This window comes from Mastigoproctus giganteus, chromosome 8, assembly GCF_048544385.1.
Source record: "Mastigoproctus giganteus isolate SK-2022 chromosome 8, ASM4854438v1, whole genome shotgun sequence".
NCBI lineage: Eukaryota > Metazoa > Arthropoda > Arachnida > Uropygi > Thelyphonidae > Mastigoproctus > Mastigoproctus giganteus.
In genome coordinates, this window is record NC_143582.1 from 215,186,878 (window position 1) to 215,212,855 (window position 25,978).

Sequence of the window (25,978 nt, forward strand, 5' to 3'; positions counted from 1 at the left end):
TTCTAGTTGGCCATCAGAGGCCAAGTCCAGAGAGACGACCCTGAAAAGGACCGGGAGCTCAAAAACTTATCCAGGAAAAAGGAGAAGAGTGCAAGTAAGTTAGTTTAGAAAATTTAGCTAACGGGAACTGTTTCGTAGAGAAATAGGAAAGAAATGAAGATGACAGTTGGAGAGGAGTTGCAGCGAAATGAACTCTATGTTGTAAGAGGTGGACAACAATAGATAGAGAGGGTGTGAAAGTTACTTATCTGTTATTAGAAGTATCTGTAAAACATATAAAGAGGTGTATTATGTGTGAGAAATTTGTTATCATGAACTGTTTAACTGTTGCTGACGAAGTTAATTGTTCTCTTTAGATTGTATAGAATGGGAACCGTATATGATTGTATACGTTAGTATGATTAGTCGTTTATATAACTTTGTAAAGAAATGGATTGTTAGAGGTTATGACCTTCGTAAGGAAGAAAAGTAAAGTGTGGACAACATATTATGCATGATAATGACAGAATTGTAAAAAAAAAGGTTGATACAAGGTATATTTAAATGTGTGTAAAATTTTTGTATAATTGTATAAAACGGTGAAATAAATCTTGTCATGTTACGAAAAAAAAAAAAAAAAGGAATTTATACACCGATCCACAAATTTGGCTACGCAGATCCCACAATTGGCGAGCTGGTCGCGTGACAATTCAGCCAGGGATCGCAGTTCCCACAGAACTATACTCCATTGCTAAGTTTTCCTAACCGTTCGTCTTTGATATTTTTCACGCAAACGCCTCACAAGGTCTACGTGATATGCATCTGATTGCGTGCCTTTCTGAAAGTGATCTACCTGCAACATTGAAAGTTATTGAAATTACAATATAAAATTCAACACTTTATTTTATAAATAATACATTTTTGTTTTTTTCACAAAGTCGAAATTATTGTGAAAATCGCACTATTGCGATTAAGATAGTGCTAGAATAGCACTATCTTACTCGCAATAGGAACTAGAAAGACGTTGTTAATAATGTCTGTTAAAAATGTGTGCTGATAGAAACACTGGAAGAAAGAATTTATTTTAGAAATCTGTGTTTAAAAATTAGTTGGCAGAATTTTATTGTTGAAATAAGATCATTGAATTCTTTTTTAATATTTTTTTTCTGGTCCCTATTTTTATGTAGGCCATAAAAACTGCGTAAGCTCTTTGAAACAGCTAATCTATAAGAACTTAAATATTTACTAAGTTATTTAAATACATAAATATTTATTTATTTTCTGTACCTGTAAAACTTTCATTTTGTAATAGGGTACTAAATAAGAAATAAACTATAAACATGGCGTCCATAGCAAAGTTATCATTTGTTCCTATTCAAAATCAGGAATAAAATGGCTTGAACATGTGGAACCATTCATATGTGGAAAATAAATATACTGTGTATGAATTCTGTATTTACAGAGACGTAAGTAAATAATAATAATTATTAATTTATTTAGTTACTAATTAAAGATTATAAAAAAAAGATTATTAAATTAGATGGAGTTGGAAGGGCTGCTCTTTTTTTTTAACTGGTAAAATATGTGATTAATTTTTTGCAATGTGACCTCATCTCTAAAACAGTACTCTGCCACTCGTAGTACCCCCTAGTTTCTGAAATGTCCTAGTAGTGCAATACAATGACCATTCGTTGTAAAGGCAAAGTCTTCCGTGATGATATGCAGTTCTTGTGAAGGCCTTTTCGGGGACACATTCTGGGGACGTTTAGTCTCTTACCTATAATTGTCCCCTTTTTAGAGGGATAGTCCTGCTGCTTTACATCCCATTTCGAAAAAGTCCAACATTTTAAATTCTGTGCAGCTTTCACATTTCACAAATCCACATATTTACGTTCATTTTGAGCAGAATGCATCCACTTTGCACAAAGTACATGTTTGCTTGACTTTGGCTTTATCACTTTGGTATGGCGACCACACTTCTTTGAAAATATTTATGAAGAGAATTGTTCACTTATTATACGCTTCTGATATAGGCTGTGTGATTAATAAACTTCTTGGAATGAGCATCAGTCTTCTCTACTGACGAGCATTTCCATTGGCAGGAATCCGTCGACTTTCCTGAGCCTCAATGCCACAGACTGTAAGTAAAAAGGATTCTTAAGAAGTGCGGAGGATTTTCCATTGGCACAGTTGCCAAAAATTGGGCGTACTTATTTCACCCGCTACTTTTATTATTGCGAGTAAACCAAAGGCAAAGGACCATTCCTTCTGAAACTTTTCTAAAGTTTAGTACTTCAATTGTTTGTGAAGTGTGTGTGAGTGAGTGGAGAAAGGTTATGTTTTGTTCAATGACTGAATGGTGACATGTAAAAGGTGTTGGCAGGCAAGCCAGCTGGATCTATAGAACCTTTTGCATGTGTTGGTGGCTGGTGGGATGGTAGTACCATGGATTTCTAGCTTTGGCTTGGTTGCATGTGATTTTAGACAAAATACCTTAATGCAGATTTTGTTGGATTTATTTTCAGAGAGAAAACTGCGAGAGGTATGTTTTCAGATTCTCGTCATAAATGTCTTCAAGAAGTGATGGCAACAGATGCGGTATTTGGGCAGTCGGTCTCGTGGATCAGATAATGGAGCATCAGAATAGTTGATGATATCTGTTCGTTAGCATAAGATTGTATGACTTGCGGCAGTAAATAGGATCCCGATAGAACCCCACCCAGTGGTTTTATCAGGGATCCTGTCAACCAACCTTAACTATCCGTGTGAAGGATTTTTTATTCCAGATCAATGAATAACCTTTGTTGTAATAGCGGCTTTAAGAATGCAAGAACATCGCCTTTAATCTGGTATGTTCGCACACTTGCATCAATGCAGTCAGATGCGGATTGGACACGTAGAGTACTGCTAACTCAGCCCTATCTTGAAATGCTTCCATAACTATGTTGGTGGTTGCTGGCAAGTTTGTTATAGAACCTCCGTTTTAGAACATAATGGCCATAAAGAATCCCATGACAGAATCTGTTTGGTTAGGATATGATTCCTCTCCGGCGCTCCTGCTACTAGCATCCTACTTGGCATGGCGGGTCTTTAACTGCGCAGCACACTTCGTCTTAATTATGTTAATTTAATAACTTCATTTACATTATTAAGTCTTTCAAGTTTTAAGAAGTTCGCAGGTGCAGCTTATTTTTTCACATATTTCTGTAGCCAGCAGAATTTGACCTGTCTAGTTAATGCAAAGGCCTTCCTGCAGAACAAACTTTGCCTTTACAGTGAGTTGCCGGATTGTTGCACTACTTCCAACGCCTTCCATTGTCTTTTATGCCTTTTGGCGCCTTCGTAGCCAGGTGGGTAGGAGCGGCGTAGCACGCTTCATGATTAGACCGGGGTTCGAGCCCGTCACCACCAAATACGGAGGATGCGGGAGGTCAGGGAATGACCACCGCATATCCCCAGCCCGGATAAAGGGTGAGGGTTGGCGTCAGAAAGGGCATCTGGCCGTGAAAATTGCATGCCAAAACCATAAAAACGCTAACCCCATATAATAATGGGAAAAGGCGAGGCAAAAAGAAAAAAAAGAAAAAATTTTAAATATGTCTTTTCTTTAAAAGGCATAAAATATATTTTTTTATTTAAAATAAATCACCTGCTTCTTGAGAGGAACTATTAAGTCATGAAATGGGGGTTATATCTTAAATGAATTATAGATTAACGTCTCTAGGCAATGCCCAGTAATTTTTCTAAATGAATGGGGGTGGGACGGTAAAGAAGTTAGAGCGAATTGCTAAAGCAGTTTTCAGACAATCATTAAACTTTAAAAATTGTGTACCAATAATAATAAAAAAAATCTAAATTATTTTGATCTTTAGTGAGGCTGTAGCTCCTATTTGGAATGCTACTGCTAATGCCCTTTATTTGTAAGTAATGCAATTCATTGCGGAGGCAAATTTTGTTCTTTGCCAATGGTAATTTCGTTCCATTGACCAGGCACTTAAAATCTGGGGCAGGAAAAAGTACATAAAATCATAAAAATATTCATTTTATTTATCTTTTATTTTCTTTCAGAAAATATTAGCTACGTGAAATATAAAATAGTTAGTATACAGTACAGTATACTAACTATTTGCACACACCAAGAAATGTTGGGTAACTCGGAGAATTCGAAATGAAAACATGAGTGCTGTTAAGAATGGTAGTCCGTTAACCTGCAGATATTCATGTATATTTTTGAGAATTATTGGAGATATTCTTTCGAATTTTGTGTATGTAATGCCACTTAATACACTGGTATTAAGGATCATTGACACTGAGGCCTGAGGATCATTGATACTGAAACAGGTTGTCATAATAATCTTATCTTTTGAATATTTTCCAGATGGATAATATAGAACTATTGGGGATAACTAACGCAGTAGAATGCGATTTAAAATCTGTTTGAAACTAGTAAAATTAATCTTTTTGGCGGCCAAATTTGTTTTAAAAGAGTGCAATATCATGGCAACTCGTTCGGAAGTCAGTTTGTTCATACGTATTGAGTAGTTTTGGTCTGAGGATGGATTACAGCGAGGTTCCGAAAACGTTATTTTAATGTTAGTGAATTAGCTAAAGTTTGTTTAAACTGCAGCAATTTAAATCCGGTTGCAAATATAAATAAAATTAATTTATAAATATATATTTTTGCAACAGAATTTAAAGATCAAAAATATAATATCAGCAAAATGAAATAGGACTTGTTAATTTATAATTCTGAACCTTTTAAAAATTTTGTTAAAACGTATAACTTCATAGTACTTTAACAGTCAGCATTTTAAGTTAATGCCTACTACAGATATTCACAACAGAACCTGCCGATCCAGATGACTTGCCAAACAACACCACCTTCACGTCACAGAGTCTGAGTACAGGATTAAATATAGTTTTCTTCAGCCAAAGTTCAAAGTATTTTATTATTTTCTGCGGGCTCCAGGGTTTCCCCTATCCGCCGCTGAAGAGTAACTGTACATTATTTACAATTTGTGGTTTTACAAAACATCTTGATCCAGCATCTTCACAGGAATGATTACAAACATACTGTATAACCTTAACACTTGCAACTAAGTTATTACAATTTGTTGAAGGCACCAATTTCTATACTAACCTTCACAACTTATACAACTATACAGATTGTTAGGACCTACCAGTTCGGTTACAATGAGGTCCGATATACAATTTATGATTTACAATTTATACAATGTAAGATTTACAATTTATGTACCTTTTTACAAGCCGAAGTCCCAGGACACCGTCCACCCAACAGTGATCCTGGCACATCGACTTATATATTCTGAACGATAATATTGCCTTCCGCAAATAAATACAAATACATTTCCTCATCAGAGTTCCTGTAACAATACGATTAATATCAAGGCATATATACAGTGGTAGTACACTCTTCTGCGGAAAGCCTTGTCTGCAAAGTTAGCCAGTGCCTGATAATTTTCTTTACATTCTAAAAACTTGGTGAAGTTATTTACATCGTAAACTTCGGTCAATGCCTGAAGTTCAAATCGAATGTCTACATAATATCGACATTCTAAGATTATATGTTGGACTGTCTCCTCTGAGCCACATTTACAAAGAGGAGACGCAGCCAAACACAAAGTAAATAAGTTTGAGTTAGGCTGCCATGCCCGGATAGAAGGAAACTTAGGTGAAGACCCGGGTTAAACCAGGGCCAATGTTTTTGTCAAATTCGGAAACTTGAGGTATAAAAAGGGCAGTAATTCTTCCAGTGTTGGCATTAGTCCTTTCGTTTTGCCATTCCTGGAGGAACTGGTTTCTTATTCTAGTGTTGTCTTCTTTCACTGGCATGTCTAGGTTAACAGAAAACTAGTTGAACTGTGCTGCAATACCCTTCCTTCTACAATACTGAAAGTAATTGTACAGCACTTCGTATTTGATAGGTAGTTTGCCGTTGATTACCTGTAATACCGACGTTGAAATTGTGCGACAAGCTCTTGAAGTTGCAATCAGGAAGAAGCGCTGGGCTTGAGTCAAGATTTTTCCCACCGTGACTGCGTATACTGGGGCCCAAAGCGCCCGCAGCATAACAGACAATTGGAATAAATATACATTTGTAGTACACCTTGAGAGTGGAGGGTTTCAGACCCCAAGAACCTTTTGTAATTCTGATTATGTTGCCTGTCAAAGTCTTGATTTTGCTTAGTACGTATTTAGCATGGGTAATGAATTGAAGTTTGTTATCTAACATAATTCCTAGGTATTTGTACGAGTTAACTAATTTTATTGATTGTTCTTTAATCTTAATAATTGGAGCTCTACTTGGGTCTAATTTTCCTTTGAGAAGAATTTGTTTTGTTTTAGAAACAGAAATAGTTAATTTATGTGTACTACACCACTCATCTAGGTCTGATAGGACTTCATTAGCACGGATTTCAAGTTGTAGTCTGGAGTTTCCAGAAACAAGGATAATTAAATCGTCTGCGTAAGGGATCTTAGTAGTGGAATTATGTTCAGTAGCTAGCCACCCATCAAGGACCACGTTCCAGCATACTGGTCCGAGAACTGATCCTTGAGGGCAACCGCGAGTCACAGGTCTCGCAACAGAGCAGGATCCACTGGAGACCACAAGTGAGCGATTCTGGAAATAATCCGTGATGAAACGATAAATAGGCACGGAGACCCCGGCCTCTCGGAACCTCTCCAGGACACTTTGCCACCAAACAGTGTCAGAGGCCCCTTTGAAGTCCACAAGGAGGCCGAGGACATACTTTTCATTACAGACTGAGACGTTATTAATAACTAGGTTAATGGCATCCACTGTAGACATCCCAGCAGTGAAGCCAAACTGATATTTGTAGTTTAGGTTTCTTTCTCTATAGTGCTTTTGGAATCTCGCTACAATCAGCTTCTCTAGTATTTTTCCGAAGATCGGAAGTAGAGCAATTGGGCGGTATGAATTTGCCTGATTTGCTGTTTTGTTGGGATTCTTAATGAGTAATTTAAGATTTGCTTTTTTCCAAGGAGAGGGGAAGGATCCATATTGTAGGCAGGCATTAAAGAGGTTCATCATCAGTTGGGGACAGGTGCTCCAGATTCTTTTAAATATGGTAACTTCTAATAGGTCCAGTCCAGGGCATAATAGGTCCATCACGCAAAGTCGCAACAGCAAGACCTACTTCGTGTCTGTCAAAATGATCTTCGTGGCTTTGGCTTACATAGGAAAGATGTTCTAAACGAATGCCTGTTTGTACCGGACTTTCTGGTACAGTTTCATCCTGCATAATCAATTCATCCAAAATTGTTTCCATAGTCTCGGCCCATGTCAGAGTTTCGGAGTTATCAGGTCTAAGTACAGAGGAGAATATTTCTCCCGGATGAATTTTGTCTAGAGTCAGCTTGTACATCAAGCCCCAAGGCTCCTGGTCCATAGTTTGTTTAACTAAGCGTTCCCAAGCGGAGCGTTTTTCTTTGTAAATATTGTTGAAGTATGTCCTTCCTGATGTTTTTGTATATTTCATTCAAGCGGTTTATCTCGTCTTCAGGTCTACCATCTCTCCTAGCTCTCTGAACATTTCGTCTTGCGTTCTTTGTATGATTCCTTAGAGTAGAAAGGTTCTGGGACCACCAAGGAACCGAATTTGTCTTCTCTGTTTCTTCTTAATCGTCTAGTCGCTTATTTCGGTGATGATTGCCATCAATCAATTCTTTTAGATGCTGGTCCAAAGTAAGGTCTGTCAGATTTGTCAGTTTTTCCTCCGTAAATTTTTCCTTAAGTAGTTTTTCAAAAGGATTCCAATTGATTTGTCGAGTTTTGTATCTGGGGAAGTCATGAGTTCCTCTCAAAGCTGCTGCATTTTCATTAGATATTATGTCAAAGGTTATTACATTGTGGTCGCTTACCGACCAAGAGGAGTGAACAGTCTAGTTTTCTATGCATCTCCCGAATGCTGCATTCGACAGAGTGACATCTATGTAAGACTGACCAGAAGGGGATGAATAAGTGGGCAAATGCCCAGGGGTGTTCTAGACAATCAATCCGTTAGTTATTATGAATTCCTCCAGTAATTCACCTTTATTATTGGTTATGGGGCTGTTCCACATGGTGGAAGAAGCATTTGCGTCGGTCATTATAACTATCTTTTTGCCTGATAACCTAATTAAAGCTGTCTCAAGGAAGTTCTAATAAGGCTCAATTTTCTTCAGCCAGTCATCACCTGCGGATCTGAAATCTGGGCGATGGCAAAGAGAACCATGCTAAACGCCATCTCATCTGATGAGTACTGGCTTCTTCGCTGGGTCCTCTTCAAGCACTAACTTTCACTCTTCACACACACACTTCAGAAATGACCAAACTTCTAAACTACAGAAAAGTCTCAGAATGGATCTGCACCCTCAGCTTACTCGTCTGAAGTAAAACGATAGCGAGAGAACTGAATACGTCAAGTTTTTGGCAGATATGTAATTGGAAAATCTCTCTGGAATCCTTAAGAGCCCCCTTCTCTGCAGTTGTGGCGTGGAGGCTCAGGAAAGGCGACAGATTCCTGCCCATGGAGATGCTCCAAAACGTACAGGAGATGAATGTTGACTACAAGAAATTCATTGAGGACAAACCCTACAGAAGATGCATCATCAGGTAGCAACTCTCGTCTTCAGCTGAGTGACTGTCATTGTTTTTATTTGATCGATCTGTTGGCATTGTGGAAACCCCCCCCCCCAATTTTCTCCTTTCCCGTGTTAACATTTTTTTTTTTCCTGTTTTGGTTCCTTTTTATGTTAAACCCCTAACATTGTTGCTGTTGCATCAGGCTTCCATGTAAACTTTTCGCTGATTGCCATAAAGATATATTTATGTACTGTTGTCTGGCTGAGGAATATTTATGTACTGTTGTACATAAATTACAAATATTTATGTACTGTTGTCTGGCTACCGTACTAAATAAAGTGTTGTATCGGTGAATGACAAACCTCTAGCCTAACTAAATCTTAACTTTAAGTAAAGCTAAATTTCATTTGTCAACCTAACTTAAAACCAATTCAGCTTAATTTAACTCCTAACCTCAACCTTTTTTTTTTTTTTACATAGGCTGTAATTCCAAAAATCTTTGGAAATTAGGTCACAGGGCCTACCAGAGTACGCAAGATCCCTCTACCGGTACCAAAAAAAAAAAAAAACAGTGATTACTGCTCTTGTAATGACATGGCCACAGAGTAATAACGGATAACTTTAAAGAGAAAGAGATTTCCTCTCCTTTTCAAAACAAATTGGTTTTTTGGATTGGATTACTGTTGATTGAACAAGATTATTCTTGTCCAGTTGAAATAGAAATTAAATATGATATAATGTTTGGTGTATGAAAAATTACCAAAAGTTATAATAGTAGCATTACATTTTTTAGTATATTAAATAAGTAAAGATACACTTTAAAGATACAGATATATTATATGAAAAATATTTTTTTTGTCTTAAATATTTCTCGAGCGTAGCTTTTCTTTTAGTACCTGTTTGTTAAGTAAAGCTCATGACGCAAAACACTAAATGACCCTTCAGGGAACGGCTACCATTCTCACTCTTGAAATCTGGGGAAAATATCGATAAAGAATATGGCAAATAAAGAAGTATTATTATGAATAAATTAAATTATTAACTCATTTAGGTCCTTGAGGTTGTCACAGACACTCTCAGATATGCCAGACAAGCTGTACTTGCTACCTGGGAGTCTAAAACGCTGATGGAACTGATATTCGGGTGACACTCAAGTCAAGTGGATCCAATTTCGGCGAGGTCCGGACGGTCTGTGACAGCCAAATCCTCTGCTTGCACCTTCACGATGGTGGGACTGTTAGTAATCCTGGGTATAACCTCCATGCACAAGTACATGGTGGGTGACCACCCAGGTGTGAACCAACGTAAGCAGGGGTCGAGGTGTGGCGCCCACACCACATGGAGGAACGCCGCCCCTCTATGTTACCAGGCAGTACTAGGTGGTAGATGACTCTCATCAACCGGTGAAATACCACCACTTTGCTTATTGGAGGATTGAAGTGGTGGAACCCATGTTTAGTCTCTAGAGCTAAGTTCCAGCCAACCCTTCCCTATCTCTTCCATCATGCAGTATGATTGATGATTTTTGAGGTTATGATGAATGTCGTGGCGAGATCCAATATTCCTTACATTTCGAGGGTACAGCTCTAAAACGGTGTTCGCAGGCCGGCCGCTGGTTAGTACACCGGACGGAACCTATTGGTAACTCTCCAGGAGGCTTCCGGATCAGCTAGTGTATAATCTTGCTACCTCTACTCTGCCAGATAGTGAATGGAGGGAGTCCAAGTAGTGTGTATGCAGGTCGCATTGTCGAGGCCACATTATGTCAAGGATCTGGGTATATTCTTACCACATGTACGCCATATCCAAAAATTTCATTACTTCATACAGCATGTCCCACCCACTTTTTCTTACTATTGAATACACCATGAATTGTCAAAATAATAGAGCAAGCTTATCTGGAAAAAGATCTAAACCTCCCAAGGACTTCCTAATTCATTTCACAAATATACGTGGTCTCAATTCCAATCTCAACGATGTCCATTTCCACTTGCAGTCTGCCAAACCCCATGTACTTTTTCTGACAGAATCTCAGTTATCGGTTGATTCAACTACTGCTCATCTCAGATGCCCAAATTATTCGCTGTATGATTCCTTTCGCCTCAAAGGTAGTACTTGTGCATGTGTCCGTTCTTATGTTCCCTGTCAGAGACTTGGTAAATTGGAATCTCCTCTGGCTTAAAATCTCTCTACCTCATTGTGTCAAATTCATCTGTTGTCTCTACCGTTCTCCCAACTCCACTAATCACTTGGAGCTCTTTGACTTGCTCTCTTTTCAACTTGACTTTCTCCAGTCCAACTTTCCTAACAGTGAGGTAATTTTCCTTGGTGATTTTAATGTTCACAACTCCAGGTGGCTTCCGTTTTCTAGTCACGCCGACCCAGCAGGTCGAGATGCTGAGGCTTTTGTAATTACTAATGACCTAGCACAGATTGTTCATTTACCTACAAGAATACCGGATAATCCTAACCATGCAACCAACACGCTTGATCCTTTTCTCACAAACAACCCTTCTAAGTACACGGTCGAAGTGAGCGGTCCTTTAGGCACTTCAGATCACAACTTGGTGATTGTCTCTTCTCCAATGGAACCTTTATCTCATGGCTATTCCCAACCTCGTGTTGTTTGGCATTACAAGAATGCAAAATGGGATGACCTGCGAGACTTCTTTTCTGCTTTTCCTTGGTCGGATTACTGTTTCAAAACTTCTGATGTCAACGTTTGCTCAGATTGTGTCAGTGAAATTATACTTGCAGGAATGGAATCCTTTATCCCACACACCACTTTAAAATCTCGTCCTTTATCTAAACCTTGGTTTTCCAATAAATGTGCTAAGGCTGTCCAAGAGAAGAATGTTGCATATCGTAATTGGCTTGTTTCTAATTCTTCAGTTTCATTTTCTGCCTACACCAAAGCTCGCAACAATTGTAAAGCAGTTATTAATCAGTCGAAACTAGAGTTTGAACAGGCTAAGAGTAGAAAACTTGCTTCTTGCCCTAATGGTAGCCGAGCATTCTGGTCTCTTGCCAAAGCTATTGGCCGCAACTTTTGCCCATTTTCTGCTCCCACTTCTGTCCAAACAAGATGGTTCTGTTGTCACTTCAGCCAAAGAGAAAGCTAACCTGCTAGCATCCCATTTTTCTTCCAGCTCATGTATTAATGATCTTGGTAAAACACCTCCCACCATTCCCAACACGCTCCATTCAATGCCTCCCGTGGTCTTCCGTCAAAAGGATATCAGAAGGATTTTGATGAATCTTGATGCTAAGAAAGCTCCAGGTGCTGATGGTATTTCTCCACTTGTTCTCAAAACCTGTGCTCATGAAGTTACTCCTATTCTTTGCCGCCTTTTTTCGCTTTCTTATTCGAAAGGTGTTTTTCCTTCTGCTTGGAAATTTGCTCATATCCAGCTAGTTCCTAAAAAGGGTGACAAATCCCTCCCATCCAATTATCGTCCCATTGCAATTACTTCTACTCTTTCTAAAGTAATGGAGAAATCAATTAACCGCCAACTGTTAAACTGCCTAGAAACCTTCCGTCTGATCAACGATCGTCAGTATGGATTCCGTCAGTGTCGATCCACTGGTGATATTCTGGCTTATGTTACCCATTTATGGACTAATTCAATGGAAAGGTTCGGTGAAACCCAGGTAGTTGCTCTTGACATCTCAAAGACTTTCGATCGTGTTTGGCATAAAGGTCTTCTAAACAAGCTTCCATCTTATGGTTTGCCAACTGTTTTTAGTAATTGGTTATCCAGTTTTCTCTCTGATCGCTCACTGAGGGTGATGGTAGATGGCTCTCTGTCTAATTTCTCCACTAATGCCGGTGTTCCCCAAGGTTCAGTTCTTTCCCCCACTCTTTTCCTTTTGTATATCAATGACCTTCTTCCATTGACTGGAAATCCTATCCATAGTTTTGCCGATGATAGCACATTGCATTCAACTTTCCATTTTGAGAAATCTTGTCCTGCTCAATCAGCTTCAACTTCTCGAAAATCTGCTACCAATTCCTTAAATGCCGATCTTCAGGTAATTCTCCAGTGGGGCAAAGACAACTTAGTTGATTTCAACCCTTCTAAAACTCAGTCTTGTCTTATATCTCGCAAAAAGGATTCTTGTTCTTCTCTTATACTTATCTTTAGTGACACTCCGATTTCTAGGCAAGATGATATATCTCTTTTGGGGATTACCCTGACTTCTAATCTCTCTTGGCACAAGCACATTACAAATATTGCTTCCTCTGCATCTAAAAAACTTGGTTTTCTCTTTCGCTCTCGGCGTTACTTTTCTTCCAAACAGCTGCTCACTCTGTATAAATCGCAAATCCGCCCTGCCATGGAATATTGTTCCTACATCTGGGGTGGTGCCCCCAAAACCTCTCTCAGGCTTCTTGATTCCATTCAGAAGAGGGCAGTTAGGTTAATTAATGATTCATCTCTAACAGAGTCTCTCCACTCGCTTTCTCATAGACGTACTGTTTCTGCTGCATGCCTCTTCTACAGATACTTCCATGGGAACTGTTCTTCTGAATTGGTTTCTATAATTCCTGCTCTCTCTTTCAAAACAGTCCGAACACGTGCCACCACCACCACCAGCCAACATCCATTTACTGTCCAACTTCAAACTCACAGAACCAACTTTTCATCTTCTTCATTTATTCATTCAACTGCCGTTTTCTGGAACAACCTTCCTTCATACGTATTTCCTGAAAATTACAATCTACAGAAGTTCAAGTCCAATGTCAACAAATATCTTCTTTTGCCTTCGCAACCTCCAACCCAAGCACGGTACTAAGTACTATAGGTTCTAATACCTCTCGTGTTTGGGGATCACATAAAAAAAAAAAAAAAAAAAAATTAATTAATAGTCAATCAAAGGAAATAATCTCTATATTTCATATTAACTAATCGCGTTAATTACTATATATTTTACTGTAGTATATTTACTTATATTTTATTAGTATTTAATACTATATTACTATATATTATTTAAATTTAAAAAAATCACTTCTTTAATTTTTTTCTGATAACCCCAAACACGAAAGGTAATAGAACCTATAGGTACTTAATACCGCGCGCTGTTGAAGATTGAGAAGATACTTGTTGACCTTGAATTTCTGTAGATTATAATCTTTGGGGATTACGTATAAAGGGAGGTTCTTCCATCAAACGGAAGTTGAATGTATAGTTATGGACATAATCGAACGATTAATAATCGATTACATGCAAACTCGTCAATTACAAATGACGATATATGCATATATTAAAACGAAAATCGTTCAAAGAAGAGGTATAGGCCGAACGGTAACAGGATTTTTCCTTTTGTATTAATAACCTCAGATCGATTCGTTCCACAATGATATCTTGTCCATTTCATATCACCTAATTTGCATATAACCGATTATGAAAATGTCATAATTCATTATGATTTTCGATCATTCCCATCACTATGTGTGTGTCTATGTATATATCTGGTTCCATCACCTTTACTTTACCTTATTTTTCTTATTGTATTGTTAACCTTATCATGGTTTTATGTTGTTTAAATGGAATTTGCTTTTTTACTTTCATATTATTTTATTTTCATATATAGTAGAACTTGGATAAGAAGAATTTGTATATTTTAAAAACGTCATTATAATAATACACTGTGTATTCTTTATCACGAACTCTTTATGCGGGAAAACGTTTTACCCGGGATTCGAGAAACTAATAACATTACAACCTGTAGAGTGTGAAACTGGGACTTGAGAAACCAAACCTCGTACAAGGAAAACTTCTTATGCGGGAATTTCTTATCCGGGTTTTACTGTATTTTTCGGACACAATTAGCAGCCGCCCCATCCCACATAATAAGCGAGTTTTCCCTTCTTGGTCAGAAAACGTTTTACGTACAAAAAGTATTTACAAAACCATTAAAAAAAAGTTATAAAATAATAAATATAAAAGATCGCTTATATATAAATTACTATAATGTGCTTTAGTAATTTAAAATAGTTTCAGGTCAATTCTAAAAATACTCTTAAATATGTAAAGATAGTCTAAATAGTAATCTATAACACACCATAATTTAAAATGAAAATGCTTGTGAAGAATTTTCTCCCCGTTTCTGTTTAACTTTCGTCGTTTGACTGTTTCTTATTTCATACTGCGCCATCTATCGCGAACTACGAGAATTGAAAAGATTTTCTTAACTGCTGTAGAGCACTGTGTTTTTGTATCTTCTATAGAAGTGAGATTTGGTGACTCTTTTTGTCCTTTCATCTTGTTTTGCTTGCACCAGGATTTAAAGTACATAGATAATGCAGTCATCTCAGTTTTCACAGCAACGTGCCTCTGTACCGAATTTTTTTTCTTTTTTTGAAAACGCCAAACGCGAGAGGTATTAGAACTATAGTGCTCAGTACCGTGCTTGGGTTGGAGGTTGAGAAGACGAAAGAAGATATTTGTTGACATTAGACTTTAACTACTGTAGACAGTAATTTTCAGGAAATACGTATGAAGGAAGGTTGTTCCAGAAAACGGCAGTTGAATGAATAAATGAGGAAGATGAAAAGTTGGTTCTGTGGGTTTGAAGTTGGACAGTAAATGGATGTTGGCTGGTGGTGGCACGTGTTCGGACTGTTTTGAAAGAGAGAGCGGGAATTATAGAAGCCAATTCAGAAGAACAGTGCCCATGGAAGTATCTGTAGAAGAGGCATGCAGCAGAAACAGTGCGTCTATGAGAAAGCGAGTGGAGAGACTGTTAGAGATGAATCATTAATTAACCTAACTGCCCTCTTCTGAATGGAATCAAGAAGCCTGAGAGAGGTTTTGGGGGCACCACCCCAGATGTGGGAACAATATTCCATGGCAGGACGGATTTGCGATTTATACAGAGTGAGCAGCTGTTTGGAAGAAAAGTAACGCCGAGAGCGAAAGAGAAAACCAAGTTGTCTTTGCCCCACTGGAGAATTACCTGAAGATCGGCATTTAAGGAATTGGCAGCAGATATTCGAGAAGTTGACGCTCATTGAGCAGGGCAAGGTTTCTCAAAATGGAAAGTGGAATGCAATGTGCTATCATCGGCAAAACTATGGATAGGATTTCCAGTCAATGGAAGAAGGTCATTGATATACAAGAGGAAAAGAGTGGGGGGAAAGAACTGAACCTTGTGGATTAGTGGAGAAGTTAGAAGACAGAGAGCCATCTACCATCACCCTCAGTGAGCAATGAGAGAGAAAACTGGATAACCAATTACTAAAAACAGTTGGCAAACCATAAGATGGAAGCTTGTTTAGAAGACCTTTATGCCAAACACGATCGAAAGCCTTTGAGATTTCAAGAGCAAGTACTTGTGTTTCACCGAACCTTTCCATTGAATTAGTCCATAAATGGGTAACATAAGCCAGAATATTACCAGTGGATCGACACTGACCGAATCCATACTGGCGATCGATGATCAGACGGAAGGTTTCTACGTAGTTTAAGAGTTGGCGGTTAATTGATTTCTCCATTACTTTAGAAAGAGTAGAAGTAATTGCAATGGGACGATAATTGGATGGGAGGGATTTGTCACCCTTTTTAGGAACTGGCTGGATATGAGCAAATTTCCAAGCAGAAGGAAAAACACCTTTGGAATAAGAAAGTGAAAAAAGGCGCCAAAGAATAGGAGTAAGTTCAGGAGCACAGGTTTTGAGAATAAGTCGAGAAATAGCATAAACATTCGTCAAAATCCTTCTGACATCCTTTTCATGGAAGACCACAGGAAGCATTGAATGGAGCGTGTTGAGAACGGTGGGAGGTGTTTTACCAAGATCAATTGTGGGGGTGGGGGGAAATAATAATGATGATTTATTCCCTCGTTTATTTTATTTGTTCTCTTTTATACTCTTTATATACATATATATTCTATCCCTGGCTATTTCTCTCCCCCGTTTTGGAACCAGAAAGGCTGTTATTTTAATTTCTTTATTCCTTTAAACAGGGGGGTTCTCACTTCCCTTCCAAGGCCCACATGCTACCTGCTGTATAATATATTATTTCCATTAATTTTATCTTGTTCGTTAATCAGAAGATCCAAGTACTGAGGCTTTTATTTTATTATTTTTCTCTTTATTCTAGCTTCCCTAGCTTGGATAGTTCGTACTACTAATTATAGCTCTGAGGTGTCAGTCTGTTAAGACGAAACAAGGGGTATTAACATAACAAGGATTTATTTACCATTTGTACAACAATTATTTACACATTCTAAATTATTCATGATTATCATAATCTTACAACACAGTAATTATACATGAAATGGTGTCCCCCTTAATCACTCTTCTTAAGCAATTCATAAACTTCCACTATGTTTTCAATTCAAAATCTTAAATATTCTATCCTATACACCTTTATATGGTCATATATATATATATATATCCTTTCCAACATGTACTGAATAACTCCAATAATTTTCCACTCTCTTTTACATGCTCTATGGATAAAATTTCTACTCAATACAATTCACTCCGTTAATAGAAATTAGACAATTCATGAAACCAACTCTTTTACTTTTAACACATTTCTTTAAGTTTCTTACCAATACCTCTAATCACAGATGAGTAACGTACTCACTCACTCTCTTTCTCTCTCTCTCTATTTCTATTATATCTTATTCCTATCCTTACAATATAGTAGTATTCACGTTACAATACTTTTCAAACTGTCCTGTCCATTTCTCTCCCATTTCTCTTCCCACACTCAGGACTTTCTCCAAGGCTACTGTTTCGTTATAGCCTTCCGTTAAAAGCTCGAACTGGCTTTCCTTACGCTGATCATTCTGCCTTTCGCTATTATCTTCACCCACTAAACTATTATAATCGGAACTTTCCGTACGCGTTTCCCGCACTCCCAAAATATCTTTCCGCCACTCTCTCGCGCCTGTCCTCGGGACTCTCCTCCAGATCTTTTCCTTTCAGGTTTTCAGAACCCTCTTTACTGGCCCCCCTGCTCTCTCTGCCTCACCTTTTTGTTCCTCCTCACTCCCTTATTTTTATTCCAATCATTTGATAGTCCTCCATCTCTGTCTTCTTTTTCATTCGTTCTCTTCTTATTCCATTGTTTTTAACCAGATTCTGGTAGGTCAAACTCCTTTCTTTGAGATGAGAGCATCCGGGCGCTACATCATCACTAGAATTTTATCTGGGACTGGCCGCTACTACTTACCCTTCAGTCACGCTTCCTTTCGAGACACCGCCCCTGAAATTGTTGAGAGTGCCTTCCGAGTCGGCCCGTTTATACTTTGTTATCATATCCGAACCCGGTGTGCTCTCTGATCTCGGGTCTTCCCTTTGGAGTCCGAACCTTTTCCAGGGGCGTGGGCGTTTTTTTGTCCCTTACTGCTGTAAGTTGGCCACGGCCCTTTTCCTGTAAACAAGAACCGCATTAAGTACTATAGGTTCTAATACCTCTCGTGTTTGGGGTTTACATTAAAAAAAAAAAAAAAACTGGCCTACCCATTGTATTAACGATCGGTCAGCCCCCCTCTTTCTGCTACGCTAATCCGGTCTCTATTGAAATGTACACAGCGCAAGCAAATCTGCTGAGTGCTTGTCTGTTTTTAAACATTAGATATTTTTCAAAAACATGATAAATTTTAATATCCTAATATATATGTAAGAATTGTTCTTACACATTAATACATGAGTTGGAAGAAAAATGGCATGCTAGCAGGCCAGCTAATATATATTTAAGAATATATATATATATTCTGACAACAGAATATATATATATTCTGAAGTGACAAAGATGGGCAAAAGTTGTGGCCAATAGCTTTGGCAAGAGACCAGAATGCTCGGCTACCATTAGGGCAAGAAGCAAGTTTTCTACTCTTAGCCCTGTTCAAACTCTAGTTTGGACTGATTAATAACTGCTTTACAATTGTTGCGAGCTTTGGTGTAGGCAGAAAATGAAACTGAAGAATTAGAAACAAGCCAATTACGATTTGCAACATTCTTCTCTTGAACAGCCTTAGCACATTTATTGGAAAACCAAGGTTTAGATAAAGGACGAGATTTTAAAGTGGAGTGTGGATAAAGAATTCCATTCCTACAAGAATAATTTCACTGACACCATCTGAGCAAACGTTGACATCAGAAGTTTTGAAACAGTAATCAGACCAAGGAAAAGAAGAAAAGAAATCTCGCAGGTCATCCCATTTTGCATTCTTGTAATGCCAAACAACACGAGGTTGGGAATAGCCATGAGATAAAGGTTCCATTGGAGAAGAAACAATCACCAATTTGTGAACTGAAGTGGCTAAAGGACCTCTCACTTCGACCGTGTACTTAGAGGGGTTGTTTGTGAGAAAAAGATCAAGCATGTTGGCTGTATGATTAGGATTGTCCGGTGTTCTTGTAGGGAAATGAACAATCTGTGCAAGGTCATTAATAATTGCAAAAGCCTCTGCATCTCGACCAGCTGGGTCGGTGTGACTAGAAAACGGAAGCCAGCTGGAGTTGTGAACATTAATATCACCAAGGAAAATTACCTCACTGTTAGGACAGTTGGACTGGAGAAAGTCAAGTTGAAAAGAGAGAAAGTCAAAGAGCTTCAAGTGATTAGTGGAATATCTAACGTGGCATCTCATAATATCACAAATATGTTAATCTAATAACTTAATTTACATTATTAGGTCTTAGATCTTTTCAGTTATACGACATTCGTAAGTACAGTATATCTTGTCTTCTCATGAGTTTTTTCAGTTAGCAGGATTTGAACTGCCCAATTAATAAATCGTCTTATTAATTACTAGGGTTCACATTTTTATGACTTTAAAAATGTGAAAACATGATGAAAATATGTCATTAAATTTAACCAAATATGACTAAATAATTTACTTTTACATACCGAATAAATGATAATATATATATTTTTTTTAAATTTTCAAGTTGTACAACGACTTGTTATACAAATTTCTGACAAGTAATACTGTATAATGAAAATATCACAATTCGCAAGTTTTTTTTTTTTTTGAAATACTGTATAAACATTAAATTAAATTTTTTTAAACATACAAAAACCAAAATGTATAGTGTAATGTACTAGGCAACTAACACTTCTAAGTACTTTCCATCGCATTGCGAAACCTGTATCCACTCCAAATGTTTCCGAGTTAATCTCCTTCTGTCATCTGCTAATATTCGCCTGTAAGCAGAGAAGGACCTCTCAACATCACAACGTGTGATCGGGGCAAAATTAAACGCCTTAATGACATCGGGAGGTAGAGGAAGTCCTTCAACGGCAATATCCTCTAAAACTTGGGAAATTTTGCATATTGTATGATAAGCCGGGTTTCTAGCGAAAACTGCATCCAGTTTATTAACAATTTTCTCTCCGATTTCCCCTGGAACTTGTTTCATCTTGTCGTCTAGTTTTCGAACGATCTCTATAGCCTTAATTAGAGGCATATCTTTCGCCTCCAGTTTAGTAATCGAGGAAGATAGGGAAGAGAAATTACTGTCAATATAAGCGACATCGTGGGATACCTTCTCCTTAGCAAAAATTTCCTGCGCTTCAGATATGGATTTAGCTTTCTCGGGTACCAAGTTGTCAATTACCTGTAAATAAAAATAAAATTATTCCTGGCTTTAAATACCATCTGTTTAAGTTTTATTTAAAACGGTAACTAACCTCCTTGATTGCTGTAAAATGTCAACCGTAATACGACACAGCGTCGAGCCAGGTCCCCCAACTTGTGATTACTGGCTCGGGTGGAAGTGGCAGATCAGGGTACATTTCCTTTAAGAGCTGTATAATTAAGGCGCCCTGTTGAGGGCGTCTTAATTATACAGAAGCTGTGCGTAATCTGCCCCTGTAACTATCTGACCTATCTGAGGGTAATCCACTAACAACATTCTATTGGCATCCTAAAGACCAATACCATCACCTCGTCTGCAGAAAAAATAGACTTGGATTTATTTGTAGGGGTAAAAGAGATGTGTTTCCACTATCTGGACTACTCTGTTGACTCTGACTGAAAGTGATGGACCCGTCACTTGAAGAGAAATTTGATTTGACAACTTGCGCGTTTTTCATCTGCTGTCAATAACTTTGTGACCCATTGTGCTGCCACATTTTTCATTGCAAGAAGCTCTGTTATTCTGTGGTACTCATGTTTAGATGAGATCCCCAAGCTGCTGGCAATGTACCAAACTGATACTCGTCGATCAGTCATCACTATCAAATCAGTCGTTAACAATATTTTGGACTGACGGACGTTGTAGGTCTTCCAAAGCGTGGGACATCTTCTAGGTTCTCCCTCCCTCGTTTAAATTCTGCCGCCCACTTCTTAACCATAGAAAGAAGGGGCATCCTCTCTCAATGTTGTAACCATATCCTCATGAATGTCTTTTGGAGATAGTTCCTTTCTTTCCCTTAATATGGGGTGACCTCTTAGTAAAGGATTTTGTCCATCTTTCCTCATTCATACAACTTTGTTCATTTCAGCACCTGTAAGAAAAAAAAAAAAAAAGAGTAGTTATTTAAACAATTTAACTTGGGGGATTGCTATTTGAAGTGTTAAACATTAAGTACAGAAATTTCTCTGTACATATAACGAATTCATCATATATTGTTACGCCTTTAAGGCGTAACAATATATGATGAATTCGTTATATGCGCAATAAATAAATATTTATTGCTAAAATATAGAACAAACATTTAACAATAATTCTAAAAGGTTAATTTGCATTATTGAAAGTATTAGGTCTTTGAAATTATAGAAGTTTGGAGGTATGTAATATTCACTTTATTGCAAACAATTCTACACAATATTTTTACTATTTTTAGAATAAGTTCTGTCCACTCTTATCTTAACTCAGAAACTTTAAATGTTGGTGAATTAAAAGGAGCAATAATTTTATAAAATGTTTACCAATAGCTGCTGAGGAGAGATCTTTTATTTTTACCGCCATTGGCATATTATGTTTGTAATTCATTAAAATGGTAAATCCCAATACTGTAGTACCAAATAACTGGAGGACCAGCAAGACCTGAAAAAGGCTGCCATAATTTTGTATGAACACTTGGATACCGGGGACTCCCTGTACTGGGTTTTTTCTGTTTACCATTTTAATTAAGGAATTAATTAACAAACATAATGGGCCAATGGCGTTGGACCTTAAATGAAACTTGTTTTGAAACAAACATGCAAACGCAAAGCTGCTCTGCCAAAACAGAGGCAACTTGACAAATAAAGCACTTTTTTAACGAGATACGAACACATTCATTACTAAGTGTACAAATATATAAAGATAATATTTAGGTAGCTTTTAGCGGTGTCTTAAAATTGTTGTTTATTATGTTTTTCTTAGAAAAAAGCAAAATATTTTAAAATATTTCGAATAACGTTTAAATTTGACAATTTATTCAATAACTGTTTGATGAGTTCACCGAAAATAAGATGGATTTTTTAAGGTGAATATTGTGGATGTACTAGTGAATAAGCAAACCAAGAACAGCTGAATGCCGTTGATTTATATTCTCGTCGGGATCCAGATTAAATCGGCCTTTGTACAGAACGCGATAATCTGTTGATAATTTGGCAGGATTACAATTTTTTTTTTCAAATCTGAGAACAGAGATATACCAACTTTAATTTCCAGGCCATAATTAAATAATAATAATTAAACAATAATTATAAAATAATATGTCACTCATTTGAAATAAATGCTAGATTATTTTATTTTTTTAATAAATGACAGAACAATGGCAAATCATCTCTTCTGCGACATAACGATATCGCCAAAGTGTCAATCTGCTAATTGCTCTATTTAATGTAATATATATATATATATATATATATATATTTTTTTTTTTTTTTTTTTTGGTGTATTAGGCTGGCAACGACTTTGCATCCACTAACAACATTCTTCGGTAACATAAAGGGTAACTTCCTGTTTGATTTTACCGCACGGGACTTCTCAGAATAAAACATTTGTTGTTACTGTCTTCCCAACACTTATTTCCAAATGGAATTGACGAGTACTTTCCGCCCCTTTGAAGCAGAAAATATTCTCCACTACCCACACTGGGACGGAGTACTTTTCGTGTAGTAAAGGATTAGTTTTGTATGATTTTACGAATGTTCATGAGAAGACACCAGTTTTCGAAGTTTGTAACGCAGCTATCAATAGAAATATTTTCTTGAAATTTTGTTATAAGATCAAATACACATCCAGAAAAGGTGCTATACCGATATTGATCTCTAAAAACAATTGCAATAACGCAAACATTTTTTTTTTTTTAATGCGCATTGAAGTGTTATCAGTTTTACACCAATGGATGAATTTCCTCGATTTTGTGTTAGTAGATGCAATACACATCGAAGATGATGAAGGACGACCTTTTCGTTTTTCAAAAACAATCCGTTACAATTTTTTCGGTCATGTTTTTTATGACAAGAAACAGTTTCGTGCATTAGTTTATTATATATATATATATATATATATTTTTTTTTTTTTTTTTTTTTTTCCTTGTATCAGGCTAGCAACGACTCTGTACTTTGTGGCTTACTGCGTGATTTGCATTGCTTTCACAATACGTTTCGAAGTTATGTTTGAAACGAAAGGTTTTCAAAATTCGTTTTAGAAGAAGACAGAGACCACATTGTTCTAAAATTTAGATATAAAAACCAACTGTGTATTCGTATTTTTTGAATAGTTCTCTATAAACCATATGCAGCATGATCTGAAATTACAATAATCGGAAAACAAACAAGCATGAATGACACCAAAGCGATTTTTTTGTGTTGACAGACTCCAATAATTGTATATACAGTGAGAGGGTATATGCAACTCACTATAGATGGCGCAAAAGTCGAACTGGCCAAACCATGTTCAGAATGGAACACTCGCGTATTTTCTTAATATAGAAATAGTTCATGTTTTGTAGATATATTTATGAAATCAATATTAAACCTTAAGAATTAATCTATATTTTTTAAAAAATTTTGTAATTGCTGAAATCTTAAAAAATATTTTGTATAAACAAAATACACTCATTTATAGTTTTTGTACAATTGTAATATGTTATTTTAATACAGCAAATTTCTTGTATGGCTTTTAACGGGCCAACTTTCGCAGTGATAATTGAATTTGTTCCTTGCAAGGGTGTTGGTCCTTGCTTTTATAACTAATCAAAAATCAGGGGGTGGCTCTCCTTAATAATTGGATGAGGGAATTAAATGAGGGGGACCCATGCTTACCTGCCGAGAGGCATCATGCTCTCGCGGAACAAGTCCAAGGTTGAAAGCAGGGAACCCAATGCCGAACCTACGAGGGGTGTTTGTAAAGTTCATTGCCTGAAAGGGTTTATTTTTGAGGGGTACAATAACATGTTACTTTGTAATGCAGTTCCCTTTGAAGTTTGTGATGCTGCAACGAACCAAAATATACCTTATACCAGCTGCGACAAAAGTTTTCTCTTTGGCAACCAGAAATGACCTCACTGTTACTCCTTTTCTCAGGTTTTCTCGGTCTTTGTCTTTGATGTTTTCACACAGAATGGTATTAAGGGTAAGTTGCTACAATGGATAAAAGGATGGTTAAGTGGGAGAAGACAGAGGGTGGCAATAAATGGGTGCTGCTCTTCGTGGACTAATGTTATTAGTGGAGTCCCACAGGGTTCGGTGTTGGGTCCACTGTTGTTTTGTATATTTATCAATGATATTGATGAAGGTATATCAGGCTTAGTGTCGAAGTTTGCAGATGATACAAAGGTTGGCAGGGTTGTTAATGACAGTGTGCTACTGCAACAGGATCTAGATATTTTGGGCAGATGGGCTAAGTGGCAACTGAAGTTTAACCTTGACAAATGCAAAGTACTGCATATGGGTAGAAACGTACCAACTGTGTGGCACTACACTTAAGGTGGTAGAAAATGAAAAAGACATGGGAGTAATTGTGCAGTCAGATATGAAGTTTTCTGAGCAATGCAGACAGGCTGCCAGGACAGGTCATGGGGTTTTGTCAATGATATATAGGAATTTTGCTAGCAGGGAGAAGGAGGTGATTGTCCCTCTGTATAAGGCAATGGTCAGGCCACGCCTTGAGTACTGCGTACAGGTCTGGAGGTCTCATTTTAGGAAGGATGTAGATTTACTTGAGCGTGTACAGAGAAGGGCAACAAGATTGGTGAGGGGAATGAAGGGATCCACTTACCAAGAGAGGCATAAGTTCTGCAAATTGCAGTGGCTGGAGACTAGGCACCAGCGCGGTGATCTGATTGAGGTATATAAGGCCTTGAATGGGTTGAGCACGCTGAATTCTGATGGGATCCTTCCACTTGTTCAGATTACGAATCTAAGGGGGCATAAATTCAAATTAAGAAAAGACAGATGTAGAATAGATGTGCGGAAATTTGCCTTTAGCCAGCGGGTGGTTAATTGCTGGAACAAACTTCCATCTGTCGTTGTGGAAGTTGATAGGTTGAATAAATTTAAGGAGGAACTGGACAGGCATTTGGACGGAATGGCGTGATTTTTTTTTTTTTTTTGGCTGATGCTGCATAAGCTCATACACTTGCTTTCTTGCATCACATGCCACTACTACTACTACTTCCCAGAAGGTGCGCGTAATATGCCCCTGTAACAATTTGGCCTCTTTGAGGGTAATCCACCAACAACATTCTACTGGCATCCCAAAGACCAATACCATCACCTCGTCTGCAGAAAAAATAGACTTGGATTTGTTTGTAGGGGTAAAAGAGATGTGTATCCACTATCTGGACTACTCTGTTGTCTCTGACTGAAAGTGATGGACACGTCACTTGAAGAGAAATTTGATTTGACAACTCTTGCGTTTTTCATCTGCTGTCAATTACTTTGCGACTCATTGTACTGCCACCTTTTTCATTTCAAGAAGCTCTGTTATATGATGATACAATGATACTGTGGTACTCATGTTTAGATGAGATCCCCAAGATGCTGGCAATGTACCGAACTGATACTCGTCGATCAGTCATCACTGTCAAATCAGTCGTTAACAATATTGTGGACTGCCGGACGTTGCAGGTCTTCCAAAGCGTGGGACATCTTCTAGGTTCTCCATCCCTCCCTCGTTTAAATTCTGCCGCCCACTTCTTAACCATAGAAAGAAGGGGCATCCTCTCTCAATGTTTAACCATATTCTCCTGAATTTCTTTTGGAGATAGTTCCTTTCTTTCCCTTAATATCGGGTGACCTCACAGTGACGGATTTTTTCTATCTTTCCTCATTCATACAACTTTGTTGACTTTAGCACCTGTAAGAAAAAAAAAAAAAAAAAGTAGTTATTGAAACAATTTAACTTGGGGGATTGTTATTTGAAGTGTTAAACGTTAAGTACAGAAATTTCTCTGTCTGCTACTGTACCACTACTCTTTCATATTC